The sequence below is a fragment of the Jaculus jaculus genome, chromosome X (assembly GCF_020740685.1).
Source record: "Jaculus jaculus isolate mJacJac1 chromosome X, mJacJac1.mat.Y.cur, whole genome shotgun sequence".
Taxonomy (NCBI): domain Eukaryota; kingdom Metazoa; phylum Chordata; class Mammalia; order Rodentia; family Dipodidae; genus Jaculus; species Jaculus jaculus.
Window position 1 is genome coordinate 100,094,368 of NC_059125.1, and position 23,791 is coordinate 100,118,158.

General features: G+C 37.9%; 1 protein-coding gene and 1 non-coding gene across 2 annotated transcripts in view; both read left to right on the forward strand.

Moving 5' to 3' along the window:
* Positions 1-23,791, forward strand: part of Radx (RPA1 related single stranded DNA binding protein, X-linked) — a 207,631-nt gene that overhangs the window by 38,542 nt on the left and 145,298 nt on the right.
* On the forward strand, positions 15,546-15,652 carry LOC123456817. The gene has a single exon (XR_006634695.1). It is a non-coding gene; the product is annotated as a U6 spliceosomal RNA (small nuclear RNA).

The following is a 23,791-nucleotide window of genomic DNA, read 5'->3' on the forward strand; positions in this document are numbered from 1 at the left end:
TTTTATTTTGGCTGCCAGTCTCAAGGGGAAATGTCATTATGGCAGGGGAAAGAACAGCAGCAGAATGGGCTGGACTCTAGCAACCTTCAGCAACATTCCTCTTCTAGCAATGCTCTACCTCACAAATTGCCACAAGCTGGGAACCAAGCTGACACATGAGTTTGTCAGGAATTTCTGATTCAAACCACCACAGCAATTAAAATAAATGTTCAGAAAGGGAATCCATAAAAACAAGAAGGTTAACAAACTGGTCATCCTACTCCTCAGTTTGTTTTCAAATTATTCTTTATTATGTTTTTTGTTTATTTCTTGAGGCATGTTCTCACTCTGTAGCCCAGACTGGCCTACATGGAAATCCTCCTACATCAACCCCCAAAAAACTGGGATTAAAGCTATGAGCCACAATGCCATGCTCTCCTCTATTAAAATTATTCTTCTAAATATTTGGCATTATGCCTTCTGATTTTCTATAAATATAGCCTCTCTCATATACGTGAATTGGTAAAGATAGAGAAACCATGATATACATACACATATCAGTATGTAAGCACATTGTTATTAATGTGTAACATACCAGTAAAAATGTGTGCCACACATGATCTAAACCATTTTATGTTATTGCCTAGTCCTTGTGCTATAAGTTCATATGATTTTTTTAAAAATATTTTATTTATTTATTTATTCAATTGATCGAGAAGAAGAGGAAAAGAGAAACAGAGAATGGGCACATCAGGGCCTCCAGCCATTGCAAACGAACTCCAGACGCATGTGCCCCCTTGTGCATCTGGCTTCCATAGGGATTGGAAAATTGAACCAGTGTCCTTGGTCTTCACAAACACCTTAACTGCTAAACCATTTCCCCAGCCTTCATATGAAATTTAATAGTTGATTACTAGCTTGAATACTCAAGGACTACATAAATTATCATAACAAGTACAATATTACCAAGTGGTGATTCCTTTATAACACATTCAGAGTCTGCAAATATCTTCCAGAAAGAAAATATCTAATAAGAAATTTATAGTTATCCAGTTTTTAAACTTGTCTTTCCTCTTCTGCTTCTTCCTCCTCTTCTTCCTCACCTTTCCCTTTATTCCAAAGGTCATTTTGCTGTCAGGTAAACATGCACAAGATGAAAGATGAAGGCATGTGTATATGCATGATTGTGTGTATGTGTGTGAGAGAGAGAGAGTTGGGGAAGAGAAGTATGTGAGATAAGTAGATGACATCAGACACACAAGCTCTAAGAAAGAGTTCCCCTCCCACAAACCATTCCTGAAAAAGTTATCAAAGTGTGAGCTTTGGCAGGAGACAGAGTTCCCCCCTAGAGAAAGAGGAGACCATAAGAAAAGAAGGCAAATATAGACGTGTATGTCAACTTAGTATTGATTATGGAAATGACAAATGTCAGGTACATCTGAAATTCTAAAACAGTAACAAGGTCTAGAAGATGTGATATTCAGGGAAGTTCAAGGTTCCTAATGCAGATAGAAACACTAATAACCTTCCATTTATAATTGAATATCTACTTAAAGACCTAGTAATCCAGGCATGGTGGCCTTTAACTCCAGCACCTGGGAGGCTTAAGTGGGATGATCACCATGAGAGCTTTCACAGTGCTGAGGCTGAGATTGAGATTACAGACATGCAGCACCATATCAGCCTTCATTTTTTGTTGATGCTTGGAAAAGTTAGCTGTTTCAGTCTGTAATCACGAGCCCAGAGTCACCTCCCTGTCCCTCTTGGTCCTAAGACTGGTTACCCTGTTAAGCATCACTTTAATTTTTATTATTTGTGTGTGCATTACAGCAAAGGGCATCAGGACCTATTGCTGCTGCAAAAAAAAAAAATGACAGATGTATATGCTAAAAAGAAAGAAAGAAAGAAACTACACTTAAGATTTTGAATTTTAATATTTTCCTTGGACAACACCATGCAGTATGAAAGCCACTTTGTGTTTGGAAGGAAATATTACAAATTACTCTTCCCCTTCATTTGGTTCTTGTATTCTTTCTGCCACCTCTTTCACAATGGTCCCTGAGACTTGAGGTATATAATTAGAGATATCTCACCTACTGCTGAGTACTCCACTGTCACTTCTCAGCACTTTGCTGAGTTTTGCAACACTCCACTTGTCACTGCCATCTGAAAAGAGAAGCTTCTCTAACCTCAAATGAGAGTAGCATTAGTATGTGGGCATAAACATAATTATTTAGAGGACAGTTTGGTGGACATAATATCTCCTTTTAGCCAACAACAGTAATAGTTTCCCCATAAGGTTTATGACCTCCCAAGCCATAGGCTTTTCATTAGGTTTTCAGTGCTAGGCAGGAGTTTCCTCCTATGAAGCTGGCTTCAAGTCCAATCAGAGAGCAATTGATTTCCCTCATAACAGACATGCCAACATTCCACCAGTTGGTACATTTGGGCTCGCTGGCCAGGGGTAAAGCTTGTAGGGTCCACTTCTGGTTAAGATTGTTGATAAACTTTTCTCTTCCACAGGCTACATAGGTCTTTCCAGTATCCTGACAGCTAGTCAACAGAAAGGAGGCTTCTAGCTCAACTCCAGCTTGATTTCTCAGTATCCTATAGCCCAAGCATATGGATTCTTCAGCAATATTATCTTACCTTCAAGTTCTGGTGAGCAACCACGCTTGTAATATTTTGGGGCCATCATGGGTCTCCTTGACCAACAACACTCTGGAAGATATCCCATCCCTGACAGTAAGTTGTTTCTAATAACAATCTGTAGCTTCTGGATACAACATAATCTAACTCCACAAGATAATTCTGCCCATACTCTGTTTTATTCTAACATATTATTAGATTCCTAAGAATTAGGTTTCTATATGGCTTAATTATAAATCTTAATTATTTAAAACAAATATTTATTAATTTTGAGAGAAAGAGGCAAGGGGGGAGAGAGAGAGAAAAATTGCATGCCAGGGTTTCTAGCCACTGCAAACAAACTCCAGATGCATGTGCCACCTTGTGCATCTGGCTTATGTGGGTACTAGGAAATCAAACCTGGGTCCTTAGGCTTTTCAGGAAAATGCCTTAACCACTAAGCCATCTCTCCAGCCCACAGATCTTAAATTTTGATTAACCCTCCTCCACCCCTCTCCTTAGACAATTTCCATCTCACAATTCTGTCCATCCACTTAAATATCTACTATATACTGCCCTTAAGCCCTCTTTTCTTTTCCCTCCCTCAGAGTCCCTTTCTATGATATTTTTGAGTTTATAATGAACAAATCAGTGGCCTAACACCCATGAGGAAAGTAGCTTTTCTAGGAATTAAATTCATAAAGTTTACATTAACAATTTATTTAGTTATTTATATATGTAAAGGGCATGTCAGGACTTCTTGCCATTATAAATGAATGCTACCCATTGTAATACCTGTGTATTTATTCATTTCTAAAGTTTTCCTAGTCAAACAAAGGGTGTGTTAACTTCATTTTTCAAAATTTTAACTTTTTAAATTAATTTCTCTATCATTTTCCCATTTCCCTGTGGTTTATGTCAACTGTAATTTTTATTATTGAGGGTGCCTTTTTTCTTCTGCTAAGAGGTAATTTTTGACTTTCAGAAAGAAACTCATTGTTCTCTTTCCTCAGCCTCTCAAATAATTGAGATCACAGGCACAGTGCTGAAACTTTTACTTCCTTCTTTGTTGTAGACATTTTTCTCTGTGTACTTCCTTAATAATATTGCTTTTGATATATCCTATGAGTTTTGACAAATTGAATTTTTAGTTTTGTTAATTATAAGATGTTTCTAATTTTCCCTTTTGATTTTTTTCTTTGGACCAGTGGTTGTTCAAAAATGTGTTATTCGGTTTCCAGTGAAAATTATCATTGTTACTGCTATGAATTTCTAGTTTCATTGTATCATAGTTGGCAAATATACTCTATGATTTCAATCTTTTTAAGTCTGCTAAGACTTGTTTTATGAACCTGCATGTGATCTGTCCTATAAGATGTTATGTATGTTCTCATGTAGAATGTATATTATTTGGATATTGAGTAGAAATTCTCTGTGTGTCTGTTTCTCCTGTTGATCTATTGTGCTGCTCAGTCTGTTGCCTCTTTATTGATTTTTTGCTGTAGTCTGGATCTGAAATATCTCCCAAAGACACATGGACTAAATAAAAATGCTTAATCCCCAGTTTGATACTCTTAGGAAATAGTGAAAACTTTAAAAGATGGATTCTGGCTGGGCATGATGAAATATGCCTTTAATCCCAGTACTCAGGAGGCAGAGGTAGGAGGATTGCTGTGAGTTCAAGGCCACCCTGAGAGTACAAAGTGAATTCCAGGTCAGTCTGGACTAGATTGAGGCCCTACCTCAAAAATATTAAAAATGTGGATCCTTTTGAGTGGATGTTAGATTACTGGAAGTGAGCCCTTGACAGGAATAGATCTCAGCCCATTCCTTTCTCTTCTCTTCTTAGCAGTGAAGTGAATGGCTTTGCTCTATCACACGCAACCATGATGAAGTGCTATCATAAGCCAAAATCAATGGGACCAACCAGTCATGGACCAAAACCTCAAAACTGGTGAAACAAAATAAACTTTATATCTTCTTAATTTGATTGTCTCGAGGCATATCATTACTCCCATAGCAATTTAAAGTTAACATAAATATGAATAAAATCTCATACTCCAATCTAATTTAAGGTGATAACTTATAAACTACACACACACACACACACACACACACACACACACACACACACATATAATTAGGTATGCTTGTTTGTATATTTTTTATTTTAAATTTTTTAGTAGAATTACTATTGACTTTATTACCATAGTTATACTCTATTCTGTTTTTATCTACCACAGTTCCTTTGCCAAAAGTTTCATATTGTCGTATGTGTGTATATGTATATGTGTATTTACTGTGGGTATAGGTGAAGGCCTGAATTTGACATCAGGTGATGTCTTCCTTGATTGCTCTTTACCTTATTTATTGAGGCAAAATCTCTCATTTGAACCCAGAAATTGCCAATTTGGGTAGACTAACAACTAGCTTGCCATAGAGATACCCTGATTCTGCCACCTGAGTGCTAGGTTTACAGAAATTCTGTCATGTCTCCCTAGTATTTGTATGGTGCTGGGGATCAAATCTTTGCTCCTCACATCTGTATGGCAATTCATCCATTGTGCCATTTTCTTAGACCCAAGTCTCATGTTTCTTATATTCTCATTTTGTTCTCATAGCATTTTTCTTGAGCCAAGGTCACATGTAACACAAGCTGGATGATAACCTTTAACTTCTGAGTCTCCTGCCTCTACCTGATGAGTTCTGGAATTACAGATGTGCATCGCCATGTCTGGCTTTATGTAGTACTAGGGATTGAAACCAGGGCTTTGTGCATTGTAAGCAAACACTGTAAAAAATAAAGTTTATCCCCAACCCTATATCCTTTTGTTTTGACTCAAAGAACTTCTTGGTGGCCATTTTTATGATTGTTATTTTGAATTATCTAATATAAATCACTTATCACCATTTCACTAGTGACAGTTTCTAGAAATTTAGCTTATTTTGTTTGGAACATATTTCCCAACTTTTTTATTTTCTTTTACTTTATGTGTTGGTTTCTGTACATTAAATATAGAAACTACCATGCCAGTCATGTCAGTTCAGCCTTCTGTAGATAATAAATTTTACTTGTCTACTTAACCAAAGATCCTAGGTATAAGACAAATCTTTGTGCTTGTCTAAATTGCTTTTTGTTCTTATGGTTTCCAAGAGACTAGAGTTTGGCAAGTATCATCAGTATCCTAGATGGGCATAATGCATCAGGAAAAGGTGGAGTAATTCATTATATTCTCAGGAAGAAGTGGGGACCTTGGGTTTCACTCTCATTTGCTCTGCTCTAAGGCAGGGTAAATAACTGGCAAACACACTCACATTGGACTACACCTTCTTTGAACCTTTTGCTTTTCTTTTTCACCACTGTGAGTTTAGTAAATACATACGTTCATCTTTTCTCAAAGATTAGAAGTTTAATTGAAAGCTTAGGAGTTGAAGTTGGCGTGATCCTGTGGCTGGAGCTGTGGTAGTTGTTTTGAGGTGCCAATGTACTTACTCTAGAACCCAGAGGACTACTGTTTATCTTGTCTGTTAGCTCCCAGGGGCAAGCTAATTCAAAACCTGGCCCATGGCTGGGTGTAGTCTTGCACACCTTTAATCTCAGCACCTGGGATGCTGAGGTAGGAAGATCACTATGAGTTCAAGGCCACTCTGAGACTACATAAATTCCAGGTCAGCCTGGGCTATAGTGAAATCCTACCTCAAAACAAACAAACAAACAAACAAACAAACAAACAAACAAAAAACCTGGCCCACAAGCAACAGAGAAATTCATAGTATTATGTGTACAGTCAAACCACTTCTTTGGAATTACTTGGAGGTATATGTTTTTGCCTGTTTTCTCTGTGCTGATACAGGAAAAATGGCTTCTGGAAGTCCAATACCTTTATTTAAAACCATTTTCTTACTTTATGTGGTCCAAGCATGGTCATTACTATACAGTTTTATCAATTACTAGTGATTTAAAAGCCAATCTTCCAGGTGGGAGCTATAAAAGTTGTGAGACTTATTGTATAGACAAACTCTTTGTGGCTCCTTGTAGTTAGCTTTGCTTTGCTGGGACAAATCACCTGACCAAAAGCAGCTGATGGGAGATGAAGTGGTTTGAATCATATGTCCCTAGTAAACTCATGTATTTTGAATTAACGGCCCCCAACTGGTAGAAATTTGGGAGATTCAGCCTTCCTGGAGGATGTGTGTTTTGGGAGTGGGCTTTAGGATATTGTATCCAGCTCCCCCTTGCCAGAGCCTGGCTCACTTTCTTATTGCTATTTTACCTCTGCTGTGACAAGGAGATGGTATCCAGCCTCTGATGATTCCATGCTTTCTTCTGCCATTATGAAGGTTCCCTTTGAGACTCTAAGCTATAATAAATCCTTTCTTCCTACCATTTGATATGGGTCAGGTGTTTTGTCCCATCAACACTGAGGTAATTATAACAGAAAATCTATACCATAGGAGTGGGGATGTTAATGATGAAAACTTATCAGTATTGCTTTTGTTCTTTTAGAATTGATTTGCTGGCAGAATGTGGAAGGATTTGAAACTCTGGGCCCTTATAACCTTGCAGTGTTCTAAAAAGAGTGAAGGACAATTCTAGAGGAAGTTGGAAGACATAAATACTGAAATAACTGTGGCCTGTGCTGGCTTGGCTTAGGAGGGAAATAAAGAACTTTGTTGAGACAGAACAGGAGAAGCTGTTTGTTTAAGAGGCTGGCTGTGATCTTCAAATTTACTGACAACTTAAGCAAATCTAAATTAAAAAGTAGTAGCAGAAAAAAGTATAGAAGATTATGGCACAGAAAGAAATGAATGTTTTGAGTAGGAGATAGAAACCTCCTTTATCTGCAGTTGTTTGAGACATTATCACCATTGAGATTGGGCCCCATTGTTCTGCATTAGGAGGAAGGAAGAGTACAGGAGTTTTCCTACTCTTCAAAGTCAGCTTTATTCCCCTCTGGATTAACAAATTTGGTAGCTGTTGTAGTCATTATTTTGATGACACAGAGCACCTGGAAAAAGTAGGTGATGTGAGGAAACTATTTATTTTGGCTTGTAGGCTAGACAGGAAGCCCCACCATGGCAGGGGAAAATGATGGCATGACCAGAGGATGGACATCACCTCTTAGCCAACATAAGATGGACAAAAGCAACAGGAGAGTGTGTCAAACACTGGCAAGGGGACGCTGGATAAAGCACTTATAAGCCAACCACCAACAACACAGTTTCTCCAGGAGGCTCCACTTCCCAAAGCACCACTAGTTGGGACCTGGCATTCAGAACCCATGGGTTTATGGGGACACCAGACTGGACAGATGGTCCAGCTGTTAAAGGTACTTGCTTACAAAGCCTGATGGACTAGGTTCTACTCCCTAGTGCCCACATAAACCAGATACACAAAGTGATGCATATGTGTAGAGTTTATTGCAGTGGCAGGAATCCCTAGTGTGCCCTCTTTCTCTGTTTTCCTGTTTTGCTCTCAAATAAATAAATTAATTAGCTAATTAATAGCTTTATAAATATGGCATTGTACAGACAGTTTGAACTGATGTAAGATGAGAAATCAGCATGGAAAAACATCAAATCCTGCCACTTAATGTGACAAAATTTCTGTGGTCTAAATTCCATTCCTGTAGCTGGGGTGTTTACAGCATGGGGAAAAATTCACACCAAACCAGCAGATCTTCTTGATGGCTGGGCCCATAGTCCTGGTATTTCCAAAATCCTGAGATATCTACTGCAACCCATAGTTCCATTTTCATGGATCCTCATAGATTATATTCAGGGGTTATGACTCTGCTCCACATTACCTAAGTTCAGTCTCAAAAAAAAAAAAAACCTGCAGTTTAAATCAAATGACCCTCTTTTCTGCATTTTTCATACTTCCAAAACTAGTTCCAGGTGGGGAAGGCTGCTAAATGCATTCATCCATGACTGAAAGGCCTACTTGGAAGATAATGATATTCCAGCATTTTTCCTTTAAGCCCACTTTTAAAATAATCACCATTATTGCTATCATGCCAATCCAAAACCCAATCTCAATGGGTACAATCAAGCAACTGAAACTGAACTAGGCTGCAGTCTCCAGTCCAAAAGTTTTCTTTCTTTCTGGGTTATATCCTTCTGTTCCATGTTCTGCCAAACATATCAGTCTATTACTTTTAAATTTAACTTTTATTTAGTGCTCAGGCACAGGTATATCACACAAAGATTACACAAATTGCCTCTACCTCAGTCCAGACAAAGATATTCTTCCCTTTATAAGCCAAGCCTCAACAGTTCTTTCTTTTTGGTCTTCCAAATCTCACTAGAATTATCCAACAAGTTCTGGTTATACCACCAAAAGTTGTCTCTTAGTCCAAAGTTAAATTCTTCCATTTTCCTCCATCAAATCAATTCCAACTGATCAAAACCATACAGTCAGGTGTCTAGCATCAATATACACACTGGTCTGATACCATTTTTCTGTTGTAGTTACACTCTGTTACTGGAACAAATCAGCCAACCTAAAGCTACTGATGGGAGGAAAGGGTTTATTTTGTCTTAAAAGTTTTGAGGGAAAGTTTCAGTATGGCAGGGAATAGATGGTAGGGGAAAGGCTAGCCATCACTTCTTGTAGCAGCTGGCAGAAAACAGCATGTGAATGTGCTGAGCCCTGACAAGGAGGAAGTGTGCAATAACACCCCTAAGCCCTCTTGTAGCAAGACACCTCTTTACCAATGCTCCAACTCCCAAATTTCTACGAGCTGAACATCAAATATTCAAAGCACATGATGTATGGGGCACATCTGATTCAAACTACCACATTCTTTTTAGGAAGAATCACTGGACTAAGCTAGTGTAAAAAGAATATATGGAAAAATTCTTATTTGTCCATTCAGTCTCCTGGAAGTCTGTTGTTACCTGACACATTGGAATCCTGATAAGAGGCCTAGCCAGAACTTAAAAGCCCAATATTTAGGCTTTGAAAGTATTTAGCCAAATGTCTTTCACTGAGAAAAATAGAACTGGACATATTCATCTGCTTCCTGTTTTCTAAGCATTAGAAACACTTGCTATATTTTTTTTCCTATATGCTTTTTACCCTGTTTAACATTTTTCTGTTATTTGTTTATACAGTACTAGACAGTGGCAGTAATCTGTTTTCTGTGTGCTTCAGAAGAAAAATAAAATAATCAATGCATTTGTATATATAAGGTGGGTGAATGGTACAAAAGAAAAAAATATACAAAAATATGAAAGGAATTATTGATGCAGCTGTTTAAGACACTTAAGTTGAATTCTATAATTGTATACATATGTAATATAGCTTGATAAGTAAACTCTATGGAATTATTAATGTCTCTGCATGAATGTGGTTATAATTTTATTACTAATATTATATTATTATATTACTTTATGATTTTCCATAAAGGTTTTATATATATATATATATATATATATATATATATATATATGTATGTATATATATTCAGCTATGCTAAAATATAAAATATAGTAATTTAATATTAATAGAATAATTATAGGGGTGGGGAGATGGCTTAGGAGTTAAGGCTCTTGTCTGTGAAACCTAAGGACTCATGTTCAACTCTCTAGGTCCCACATAAGCCAGACACACAGTGATGCAGACATGCAAAGTTACACACATGCACAAGGGTGGACACATCTGGAGTTCAATTGCAGTGGTAGGAGACCCTGGCATGCCAATTCTCTCTTTCACCCTCTGTCACTCTTACTCTCTTGAATGAGAAAAAGAATAATTATAAAACCCAGTAGATTGAACTCTAAAAAAAGATACATAAGGTATAATCTGTATTTTTATTGCAAAAATACATATGAGTTGGAGAGATTGCTAAGTTGTTGGTGTACTTCCTGTATAAGCATGAAGGTCTGAGCCTGTCTGTTGCAGTCAGGTTCACATTGTTGGTAGAAATCACCCGACCAAGGGCAACTTGTGGGAAAAAGAGGTTTATTTTGGCTTGCAGGCTCAAGAGGGAAGCTCTATGATCACAGGGAAAATGATGGCATGAGCAGAGGGTGGACCTCACCTCCTGGCCAACATAAAGGGGACCATAGCAACAGGAGAGTGTGCCAAATGCTGGCATGGAGAAACTAGCTTTAACACCCATAAACCCGCCCTCAACAATAAACCTTCTCCAGGTGGCTTTAATTTCCAATTGCTATCAGCTGGGGAATCTAGCATCCAGAACATCTAAGTTTATGGGGAACACCTGAATCAAACCACCACATTCAAGTCCTAACCCCCATAAACTGATAACCATACATGATCTAAAATATAATACATCCATTCAACTTTAAAAGTCCTTATTTTTTAATCAATTCCAATGATATTTATACATTGTCATAATCCAAGGTCTTTTAACTGAGCCATAATACCAAAAATTAACCTCAAAAAAGCCATAATGGCACAGAATAAACATTCACACTTAAAAGATGGCATTTGGGGCTGGAGAGATGGCTTAGCAGTTAAGCGCTTGCCTGTGAAGCCTAAGGACCCCGGTTCGAGGCTCGGTTCCCCAGGTCCCACATTAGCCAGATGCACAAGGGGGCGCACACGTCTGGAGTTCGTTTGCAGAGGCTGGAAGCCCTGGCGCGCCCATTCTCTCTCTCCCTCTATCTGTCTTTCTCTCTGTGTCTGTCGCTCTCAAATAAATAAAATAAAAAAATTTTTAAAAAAAGTTTAAAAAAAAAAAAGATGGCATTTGGGTATAGCAAAGAACTATTCAGCCAATACAAGATTTAAAACAACCAGGGCAAACATCAAACTCTGTAGCTTCAAGTGCAACAACTCTAGGTAGTGATAAATCTCCAGGTGTGATAATTCTAACCAGAAACAAGTCTCTGGAGCTCCAATTCCATGCCTCCAGCTAGGCTACTCACAGTCGTAAAGAACTTCATCTGGGGCTGGCAGCTGTCATCAGCAGCCATCTTGTGGTCTGGGCATCTCCACTGGGTCTCCACTGCAAGCCTCAGTTTGTCCTCACAGCTCCATCAGGTCTCCATGTAGGCAATCCTGCTTCACACTGCCTATGACCATTTCCAAAACAAAAGACTGAGGCAAACTCAATGACCATCTCTTTCCTGCATTTCTTAGGGTGCCAATTTGTTAATCCAGGCTCCAATAAAGCATACTTTGAAGACCAGGACATTCCTTGAGTACTCAGGCCCCTTCAAAAGAGTCTACATTCTTCCTGTTGTCCCAGTGCAAGTCAGCTGGCCAATTTCAATGGCCAATCTCAGTGGTTGCAATTTCTCAATTGTGGCTGAACAGGCACCGTTCACCCAAAGATTTCATTTTCTCTTTGCCATATCCCTCTGTTCACACCAGTCTGTTTCTATGCAAAGCAACATTGTACAAGTTCTGAGAACATAGCAATTACACAAGCCTCTCACACAAACTGTCTCTAACCCAGTACAAGCAAAGCTCCTTTTCATCTTTTTTTTTTTAATTTTTATTTATTTATTTGAGAGCGACAGACACAGAGAGAAAGACAGATAGAGGGAGAGAGAGAATGGGCGTGCCAGGGCTTCCTTCCAGCTTCTGCAAACGAACTCCAGACGCGTGCGCCCCCTTGTGCATCTGGCTAACGTGGGTCCTGGGAAATCTGGCCTCGAACCTGGGTCCTTAGGCTTCACAGGCAAGCGCTTAACCGCTAAGCCATCTCTCCAGCCCCTTTTCATCTTCTTAAGCCAAACCTCACAGTCCATAGTTCTTACTGCATTCAGGACTTGCAACTCTAACCAGAATAGTCCATCAAGCTATAATTAAAGCACTGAAAAGTATCTCTTAGGTCAAGGTTTCAAATCCTCCCACATTGGAAAAGACCATAGTTCACATTGCTGATAGAAATCGTCTGACCAAGAGCAGCTTGTGGGGAAAAAAGGTTTATTTTGGCTTACAGGCTGAGTGGGAAGCTCTATCATGGCAGGGAAAATGATGGCATGAGCAGAGGCTGGACATCATCTCCTGGCCAACATCAGGTGAACAATAAAACAGGAGAGTGTGACAAACACTGGCATGGGGAAACTGGCTATAACATTCATAAGCCTGCATTCAACAGTACACGGCCTTCAGTAGGCTTCAATTTCCAATTGCCATTAACTGGGGAACCTAGCATCCAGAACAACTAAATGGGGGACACTTGTATCAAAAGATCACACTGTCCTAGTTCAAATCTCAAGATACCACATTAAAGAACTTGGTATGCCCACAGGTGCCTGCAACCCCAGACCCACAGCAGAGCAGAGACCGAAGAATCAGTGGAGCACAGCAAGTTCCAGAAACATTAAAAAGAGATACTTCAACTCAAGACAGTATCTGGCCACCTCAGGCAAGCAATCACTGACACAGGAGAGTTAAATGGGGCGCCACAGGGCACTTACATGTGAATACACTACACCACACACACACACACACACACACACACACACACACACACACTATTATACGTACATACATACCAGCAAAACAAATACATATAAGTGATTTGGACAAAAATCACAACTGTAAAATAATATCATCCCTTGAATTAAGTGCACACCTAGCTCTTTAGCTAAAATAATGGAACTGCATCTTTAAGAAGATTGGATACAGATTGGTGAATGTAGATGATACAAGATCATACCCAGGGCCACACACATGGCAGGGTAGCACTCTACCAACTGAGCTATTATATCAGTTGCCCACAAGATCTAAATTCTTGCAAATTAGAAATGAAGGTTATAGTTTTGTTCTTAATCTAGTTGTATGTTCTACATTTTTGGAGAAAATGTATGTGAGAAAGTTGTTTAACATTTTAAAGGGGTTTCATTATATATGGTAGTAGGCTGTAGATTTATGTGTATGTTCTAAAGAAAAGACCAGATTCCAGATCACTGGAGCAATGTGACAAACCTGGGATCTGATTTGGGCCTCCTAGTCATGTGTCTTATTTTTAATTATTTATTTACCCTTTGATTATCTGTTATTTTTTTTTTTCTATAAAGTAGGACCAGTCTGTCTACATATCCCAGGCTTACCTCAAGTTCACTAGGTTGTCATGTTAGCCTCAAACTCAAGATGCCTCAGATTTTCAAGTACTGGAATTACAAACATCCAGCTTTTTTTAAAAAAGCTTTTATTTATTTGAGAGCGACAGACACAGAGAGAACGACAGGTAGAAGGAGAGAGAGAGAATGGGTGTGTCAGGGCTTCCATCCTCTGCAAACGAACTCCAGTTGCGTGCGCCCCCTTGTGCATCTGGCTAACGTGGGACCTGGAGAACCGAGCCTCGAACAGGGGTCCTTAGGCTTCACAGGCAAGCGCTTAACCGCTAAGCCATCTCTCCAGCCCCACATCCAGCTTTTACTGTACACTTTATCAACCATCTTATTACTGCTTATATGTTAGAGATATAGGTGGGCCCAATAAATCTCACCTTATTACCAAAATATTAATGGAAAAATTGGAGGTCACAATAATTGTTATGAATAGTAATGCATCAATAGACTTGGTGTATGGGGGGGTCATATGAGGGAATATATAACAACTGTAAATACTTAAGCACTTAATAAAGGGCAACATAAATTTATAAAGCAAAACTGGAAGGGAAAACCTGCAGCAATACCATAATAGAAAGGAACTTTATTACATTTCTGTCCACAGTGATCTCCCAGATATGAAATCAATAAACAGCTAATTTGATCAACACCATAGGCCAAATAGACCTACCAGGCACACACAGAGCATTTCGTCAGATGGCAGCAGAATATACATTCTCTTCAATACACACAGAACAGTCTACAAAATATAAGGCCATAAACAAATTTCAAATTCAATAAGACTGAAATTATATCAAGTATATTTTCTGAATTTAATGGTATAACTCTGTAATTGAGTAATAGAAGGAAAATTCACAAATCCATGGCAATTAACAATACACACTTGAATAAATAATGGTTCAATAAAGAACCCAAAAGAGAAATTTAAATTTCTTGAAACAAAAATGGAAAGACATGCATTGTAAAATATGTAAGCTTTGTGTCTTGACTCATTATTTTGTATTTGGATGTCTCATTTATCATTATTGGTTGGAAACACTATCTTTACTGCATTGAATTGCTTTTGTTCCTTTGTCAAAAACAAGTAGATTATGTTTATGTGACACAGCTTCTCTGCTTTCTGTTCTATGTTATTGATTATTTTTGTCTGTGTTTAACTAGTACCATGCTCTTTTGATTAACTTTCTAGTTAGGTAGTATACGTCCTCTGACTTCTTCTCTTCAAGATTATTTTAACTATTGGCTCTTTTGCCTCTTCATATAGACATTAGAATCAGTTTATAAATATCCATATGATTTTTACTGGGGCTTTGATTGGTGATGAAATTATCGTATCCTATAGAACTTTAATCTTTCTTTAAAATATATATTATATCTCTATAAAACTATTTGAAAATATGTAATATAGTCATAATAAATATGTGTCTTTTCTGAGTCTGATTGGTCACTGTCGTCATTATGCATTGGGTTTTTCCACTTCATTTAGTGCTTATTAATTTTTAGATGGGTTCCAGTTGTTATAAACTGTTTGGTTAGGTTTTGGATTATTTTTTGAATTTTGAAACATATCTGTTCATAAACTTTTCAGTTTTTAAAATAGTTAAATATTTTATAATTGAGATGAACTTAGAGTGAATTTCAAGGATGTTTATAAGACATAGCTCAGTGGATATGAACAAATGTTAGAGGCACATATTTTAAACCATAAAAATGCAGAGCTGGGCATGGTGGCACATGCCTTTAATCCCACCTTTTAGGAGGCTGGGATAGGAGGATTGCTGTGAGTTTGAGCCCCCCTGAGACTACATAATGCGTTCCAGATCAGCCTGGGCTAGACAGAAACCCTGCTTTGAAAAATAAAAAAGAAGAGAAAAAAATCTGTGCTTGCTTTGGCAGTACATATACTAAAATTGGAATGATACAGAAAAGATTAGCAAGGCCCCTGCACAAGGATGACATGCAAATTCATGAAGCATTACATAGTTTTAAAAACTGCAGAGCATTAACTACCACCATAGAGAACTCTCATATGCTCCTTACTAGTTCACTTCTAGTACTATCACTTCCACTACTACTAAACTTTTTATTTATTGCACTGCAAATCAGTTTTGACTTTTATGGAGTGGTGTATATATGGAATCAAGCATCACATGATTTGTGTGCCTGACATTTTTTTCACTCTGCATAATGTCTCTAAGATGCATCATATTGTTGCATGTATCCTGAGTTCATTCCTCTTTTTCTGTATTAATTTTAAATATTTCATTTCTTCAGCCTTGTTTGGGATTTATGTGCTCCTCTTTCTCTATTTACTATGGTGGATGTTCAACTTGTAAGGTTAAGGTGGAGTCATTATTCTGCCTAGCTCAGTTATTTCCAGTTTGAGGCTATAATGAGGAACACTGCCATGAATATAGGAATGTCCATACACATATGGTTCAATATTGGTAAAATTCATCAAAGTGGAATTGCTGAGATGCAGACTTAACTTTATGAGACAACACCAGTTTTCCAGGGAAGTTGCACCATAGATCCATCTCTACAGCTATCTCCTGCTGCTGTGCATCCTTGTCATTAGTGGTGTCTGTGTTACATGTGAACTCCTCCAGGAAATATGGAAGTGGCAGAACGTTGTGGTTTCTGGAAGACTAAAGATGTTGCTTATTATTATGGTTTCAATATAATGTCCCCTCAAAAGGTGTGCTGGTGAAAACTTGGCCCCCCAATTGATAGATCCAAACACAGAGAGGTTGAGTGTGGGGGTACATGTGTAGTGGTCAAAGGAACTCTGTAGGTGTCAATCATAGCCTTCCACCTTATTTGAGTCAGGGTTTCTACTTATTCATGTGGATCACTACTACGTTTTCCAGAGATTATGAGGGAATTAATTTCATCAGTAGATTAATCCGTTTATGGATTCACAAATTGTTATTGTTAATGGGAAGTGGTAGGCAATGGGGTCTAGATGGAGGGGTAAGCCACTGGGACATATCTATGAATGGCATCTTTGTTTCCCCAACCTTTCCTCTTCCTCTCCCTCCCTGCTTCCTGGCTGTCATGAGATAAGCACCTTTGTATTTCCATGAGCAATAACCATGGTGTTTTTCCCCATCACAACCCATAAATAACACAGCCAGTCGATGATGGACTGAAACTTCTGAATCAGCACAAATCTTTTCTCCTTTAAGTTGTTTCTTTTAGGTGTTTGCCACAGTGACAAAAACTGAAAGTTTTTTTTTTTTTTTCCGCATTTGCCTCTTGGTCATATAACTTCTTTTGTAAAGTATTTATTTAAATCAATTGTTTTAATTTTTAAAATGAACCATTTGCTTTTTGCTTGCTGAACTGTACAGTTTCATTTCTGGATTTTTTTATTTGTTCAGAAATTCATTTGTTACTTGGGAATAATTTGACTTAGATATGACTTGCAATTTTGTTAGCCAGGTTTGTAGTTATAGACTCTAAGGAGTATTATTCTCTGTTACAGAGGTAACAACTTACTGTGCATTCAACCAAATATCCAGTGAATTCTTTTGGGGGGTTGTATGCATATATAATGTGTTGCATGTTTATGTGTGTGAGTGTGGGGGTACATGTGTAGTGGTCAAAGGACCTCTGTAGGTGTCAATCTTAGCCTTCCACCTTATTTGAGTCAGGGTTTATACTTATTTATGTGGATCATCACTATGTTTTCCAGTCCAAGTGGCCTATGAGTTTCCCAGTGATTCATTTTGTCTTAACCTCTCTTCTCACTATAGAAAAGCTGAGATTACAGTTGCTAGAATTACAGCATCTGATTTTATGTGTGTCCTGTGGATCCAAACTCAGGTCCTCATGTTGCACAGTGAGTGATATACCCACTGAGTCATCTCTCTAGACCATTCTCTAGAGACCTAGAGGGTCCTTTCTGTGATGATGTCTCTAACTACCATTTTCTCCTAAAATGTTGGTTGCATGTATTTTATTCAGGAAGTTCACTAGGCTCCAACTCAGTTCCCTCTCTTTGCATTATAACCAGGAAAGTGTCCATGACCACTAAGATGAAGCAAAGTAAGACTAAACTTGTTGGAAAGCCATTTACAGATTTTAATTACAGATGTGATAATTCAAAAGAACTTTAGAGTATCAATGTCATCAGAAACTTAGGAGATGTGAAAATGGTCCATTGGAGACCAAGAGAAAAAGGATTAGTACTGCCCTTCTATTCATTATGTCTCACAATTTGTTTCAAAATCCACGGTTTCATAATTTACATTTTATAAACTTCCTTAATATATATGACATATCTTAAATAAAGATACATCTTTTTAAAAATATTTATTATTTGAGAAAGAGAGACAGAATGAGCATGTCAGGGCCTCTAGCTTCTACAAACATACTCCAGATGCATGTGCCACCTTGTGCATCTGGCTTACATGGGTAATAGGGAATCTAACCTGGATCCCCAAGCTTCTCAGGCAAGCACCTTAGCTACTAAGCCATATGTCCAGCACCCAAAAGATACAGCTTTTAAGTCTAATGTAAAAACAGTCATTGGAGAGCAGTGTGTTCTTTTAAAAGTCCTTTAAACTTCTACTTTGCAGAATCAGGTTGCAGAGCCATCACATTACAGATGTCAACTAAGACTACAGAAACAAGGAAAGGCAAAAGAAAGTAGTGACTCAGCCAATTTCAGCATCTTCTCAGTAGTAGTTGTTAGCCTCCCCTATACAATTAATATCAGCCCCTATAATTGCAAACCTATAGTGAATAATTCTCTCCATCCCCAAACACACACCTTCCAGTGAAGGTAGACACACAACAAAATGATGTTGTTTTAGCTCAAGTGTCACCAAATTCCTGTCTGTAAATATAAAATTTAAATGTTTTCCCTCTCAGGGTAAGTTGTCATAGAAATATCATGTGATGGTTGATGTCACTTTTCTATGGTAGCTAGATAGTACCACTTCATTTTTGGGGGACAGTATTTTAATCACTATCTTCAAAACTTGCAACAGTACTCCAAATCAATAATGATAATACATTAGAGCAATCATCAGAAATTCACCAAGAAGTATACATTAAAGAAAAAGTTTTTTGTGGTTTAAGGAATCAATTTAGACTTTGTTTACAGGCACACATTTCAAGGCAAGCTGGGGACATGGATCAAAGGTTAAAAGGCACTTCTTTGCAAAGTTGCTGACCTGGATTCAATTCCTCAGCCACCCATGTAAAACCTGATGGGCATTTGTTTGCAGTGTTTAAAGACCCTGGAGCATGTGTGTGCATGTGCATTGGAGAGTTCCCGCACACATGTGCACGCACATACACACATGCAAAAAACAAGACGGGGAAAAACAGAAACACATCTATGTTCCAGTCCTAGTTGTAGGTGTTGCTAGGCCTCCATATCATACATTTGATCTGAAAGAGGTCTGATAGGTCAATAAAACCTAATTCCATTCTCACTTTCCCATGGCATCTGACAACACCAGTTTTCAAGGAAAGGAAAAATGAGACATACCTGACACACTTCCAGGTACACTCCATAAGTGTATTGGGTATGAATCATGTGATTAAGGAGATTGAGAACTTCCCTGGCTACCTGTAACAAAAACCTTTCTCACAGACTTACAAAGGCAAGGTCAGCTTGGATTTCAGTTACCAGAAACTGGTCTCAAAATGGCTGCAGCAAAGTGCTATTTTGTTGAATATCACTATGCAATACATAGTGTATCCTGGTCACCATACAAATTTGATTTCCACCTAAGATCTGAGATTAACTCTTCTTTCTTATGACAACCTAAAATTATGTCTAGAGCCAGATCCTGAAACCATTACCCTGTCATTCGAAGAGTCAATATTCATAAGAACACGTTTACAATGTTTATTGTTTTATCAAATTGTGTTGAGAGGGCTGCAGAGATGGCTTAGCAGTTAAGCACTTGCCTGTGAAGCCTGAGGACCCCGGTTTAAGGCTCGATTCCCCAGGACCCATGTTAGCCAGATGCACAAGGGGGCACATGTGTCTGGAGTTCGTTTGCAGTGGCTGGAGGCCCTGCCGCGCCCATCCCCCCCCTCTCTCCCTCTCTCTCTCTCTCTCTGTCTGCCTCTTTCTCTCTCTATTTGTCCCTCTCAAATAAATAAATAAAATAAACAAAAAAATTAATTGTGTTGAGAAAAAACCAAACTAAATCTCCCCCAAGGGATAAATTAGAAGAATAAACAGTATTTAATTCAGAAATTAAATGCTATATATTCATTATAAGGATGATGCACATTTAAATGTAATCATACAGAAAAGTCAAAAGTTATAAGTAGTCTGGAAAGAAGACTCAGTGGCTAAAGGTTTACAAGGACTGACAGCCTGGGTTTGAGTCCTCACTACATACATAGAGCCAGATTCCCCAAGTGATACATGCTTCTGGAATGTGTTTGCTGTGGCAGGAGGTCCTGGTGTGCCTATATATGCATTATCCCCCACATCCCTCAAATACATAAATTAAAATATTTTAAAAGGTTATATGGTAATAATTAAAAAGTTATATACTAGAAAAATAAATATATTGAAAAATACTATATTTCTTCTTAAACATTATTACCAGGAAATACATAGATATAAGGACTTAAATGGTATATGCTAACCTGTAGAAGTAGCTGCATATAATAGAAAGGTGAGAGAGAAGCATTACAAGATTTGGTAAAGCAAAATGGTAGGATTTCTTTAGATTAACTTAATATTTTTGAAGAATAACTAATTGATAGGTTACTTATGCAACTAAATATTACATTTAAAATGTTGTACATAGAAGATGGTAAATTTGGCACACGTGAAAAAATAATCAGACATGTGTGGCAATTTTAACATCAGATAAAATAAAATTCAATGACCGCTTTAAAATGACTTAGTGGGTTATTGTATGAATACAATCGTATTGTAATAAAGATAATTGGCTGTAGTGACACATAGAAACAAAAAAAAAATCCAGGAAGTAGTAAATTTGTCACTCCTCTATTGAACTTCAGGCTTCATTCTACTATCATTAATATCAGAGATAATCAGGTAGTCAGCCAAAACAATAAAGATATAGAATCAATACCAAAATGCAGAGAGCAGAATATATTGAAGCTACAAGAAATTTGTTTCTTAATTCACAAGTCATCTTATTGCTTGTTAAGAACTGATCACCTGCATACAAGCGTAAACATTTTAATGAGTTTTTGATCTTCCGTGCATCAATAAAATCCACCTACTTCTTTTGCTAATAACACAGCTGTTCATCATCAAACAAAGTAATCTCACTCTGTCAAAAAAGGACATGCAAACTTCCAATAGTGTTCCCTCCAAATATAGGTGTCAATCATCCCATACGTCTTGGGTTAATAGCAATAATTTATTGAATTCTATCACTGTTCAAGCTGAATATTACATACAATAAGGTATATATTCAAATTTGACCAAAAGGCTCAGTGTTTAAAATGACAATAAGGCTGAGCATGGCACATGCCTTTAAACACAGCACTTGGAGGCAGAGGTCGGAGGATTACAATGAGTTTGAGGCCACCCTGAGACTACATAGTGAATTCCAGATCAACCTGGACTAAAGTGAAACCCTACCTCTAAAAAACAATAAATAAATAAATAAAATAATAATGAGAATGGGGCTGGAGAGATTGCTCAGAGTTAGTTATGCTTGATTGCAAAGTCTGATGACCTAGGTTTGATTCCCCAATACCCACATAAAGCCAGATGTACAAGGTGGCAAATGCATCTGAAGTTCATTTGTTGTGGCAGGAGGTCCTGGCATGACCATTCTCATTCTCTCTCTCTCTCTCTCTCTCTCTCTCTCTCTCTCTCTCTCTCTTTCTCTCTCTCTCTCTCTCTCTCATTCTCTGTCTCTCTCTCTGTCTGTCTCTCTCCTTACAGATTAATAAATAAGAATATAAAATAACAATGGGAAAGAGAATAAACAGAAGAAAATAAGAGGTTTTATTGCATATGTGTGTAGAGTATATGTGGTGTGGTATTTGAGGTGATGTGTGCAAGTGCATGCTTGTGTGCAGATGCTTGTGCTCATGTATGTGTGGAAGTCAGACAAGAACTTCAAGTGTCCTATTTTGCTCAACTTTTTTCTTAAGATGAAATCTCTCACTTAACCCAGAGCTACCATTTTTGGTAAGTGATCACCTATGGGACTGGGGTTACAGGCTTATGATTAGGCCGATCTATTTACTTGGGCACTGCGAATCAAACTCAGGAGCTCTCAGGCCCTCCAAGGTCCTCATGCTTTCTGCATGTGTTGCAAATATTCTTACCCTCTGTGGCATCTCTCCATCTCCCCAAAAATACTTGTGATATAAAAGTACATTTATAATAAGCAAAAAATGAGAAAAATGAAGGCTGGAACAATGGCTTAGCAGTTAAGGCACTTGCCTGTGAAGCTTAAGGACCAATGTTGGACTTTCCATATCCTACGTAATCCAGACACCCAAAGGTGAGACAAGTGGAAGGTTGCATATGCCCAGTAGATGGCAAGAGCATCTGGAGTTTGATTGCAGTGGCTGAGGCACTGGCATGCCAAGTCTCTCTCTCTCTCTCTCTCTCTCTCTCTCTCTCTCTCTCTCTCTCTCTCTCTCTCTCTCACACACACACACACACACACACACGAACACTAAAAATAAAAAAGAGAAAAAAAATACATTCCTGCTAACCTCATTTCTTTATTTACAAGGCCATAGTTAATATTTGTATAACTTAATATTTATATCTTTATAACTCTTTTATGGTTCAACACATATCACATTGATATTCTGACTCTTGACATTATGGATAAATCTATTCATTATTGAATGATCAGAGCCCTCAGTAAGATTATCATTATTCTTATTTCAGCTTTGCAATAATACTTACTACTGAACATAGAATTACTACCCTACAGAATCTTATGGTTTATTACATTGTCCTTTCTGCTTTCACTATGAAACTATAATAGAATGACTCCTTGCTAAGCTAGATCACATTTAGCGGAGTAAACTAGTTATTCTCCTATTGATTCAGAAGCATGAATACCCTGTAATAGCTAAGGCCACATTCTACTTCACTATAATTAATGTCAGAATAAAACAGTATGGTCAAAGGAGAAATGATAAGACACCAAAGAATTCTAAAAAAAAAAAAATGTTAAAAACAGTCTTCATACCAAGTGTGGTTGCAAACATCTATAATTCTAAAACTCAGGAGGCAGAAGGTGGATTGCCATAAGTTTGAGGTCAACATGGACCACATAGCAAGTTTCAGGTCAGCTGAGGCTACATAGTAAGACCTTATAAAAAATAACAACAATAAATAAATAATGAAATAATTAACAGAGAGCTGGTGAAATTGCTCAGCAGTTAAAAGCACCTCATGCTTGAGTATGAGGGGTTCTTTGGCAAGAGACAGCCAAGTTCAGCCATTCAAAAGCCACATGAAAAGCTGGGCATTTATATATATGCATGTAACTCCAGTGTAGGATACAGAGACCAGAGAATTGCTGGGATTTGCTGATGGACAAAAGCTTCGGGTGGAGGGAGAGTCCCCAAAAGAAAACACAGATGAACAAAGAAAGGACATTCTCCTCTGGCCTTCGAACACATGCACATGGGGCACACACATGTGCTTACATCATACATCACATACTACACACCACACTACACACATAGTGAAAACATACCCACACAGAGACAGATAGCATTACAAGAAAATGCTAAGAAATATAGCAAATTTAGAATTTTATACATAAAAGCATAACCTTCTAAATAGAAGGCATATTTTAGATTCTGTATGTGACAAGTTGAATATACAGGATAAAGCCATGGGCACAAACTCCAACATGCACAGCTGGGATGGGAAGAAAGCAAATCCAAGCTCATGTTTCTGCCTCCATGGCAGGTGAGTATACTAGTCACCTGCCTTATGTTTGGAATCCTATCTTTGAAACACGACTTAAAAATATGGCCTTGGTAATGTGCATTGCATTTTTAAATGAAACAGTTTCTGATAATAGGTTTAATTAAGGCATAAAAATAATACAGAGGGATCCCTTGTATGCATTAGTTTTACTATTGTTGAGTAGCACAGCATGGTATACACATACCAAAGTTTGCT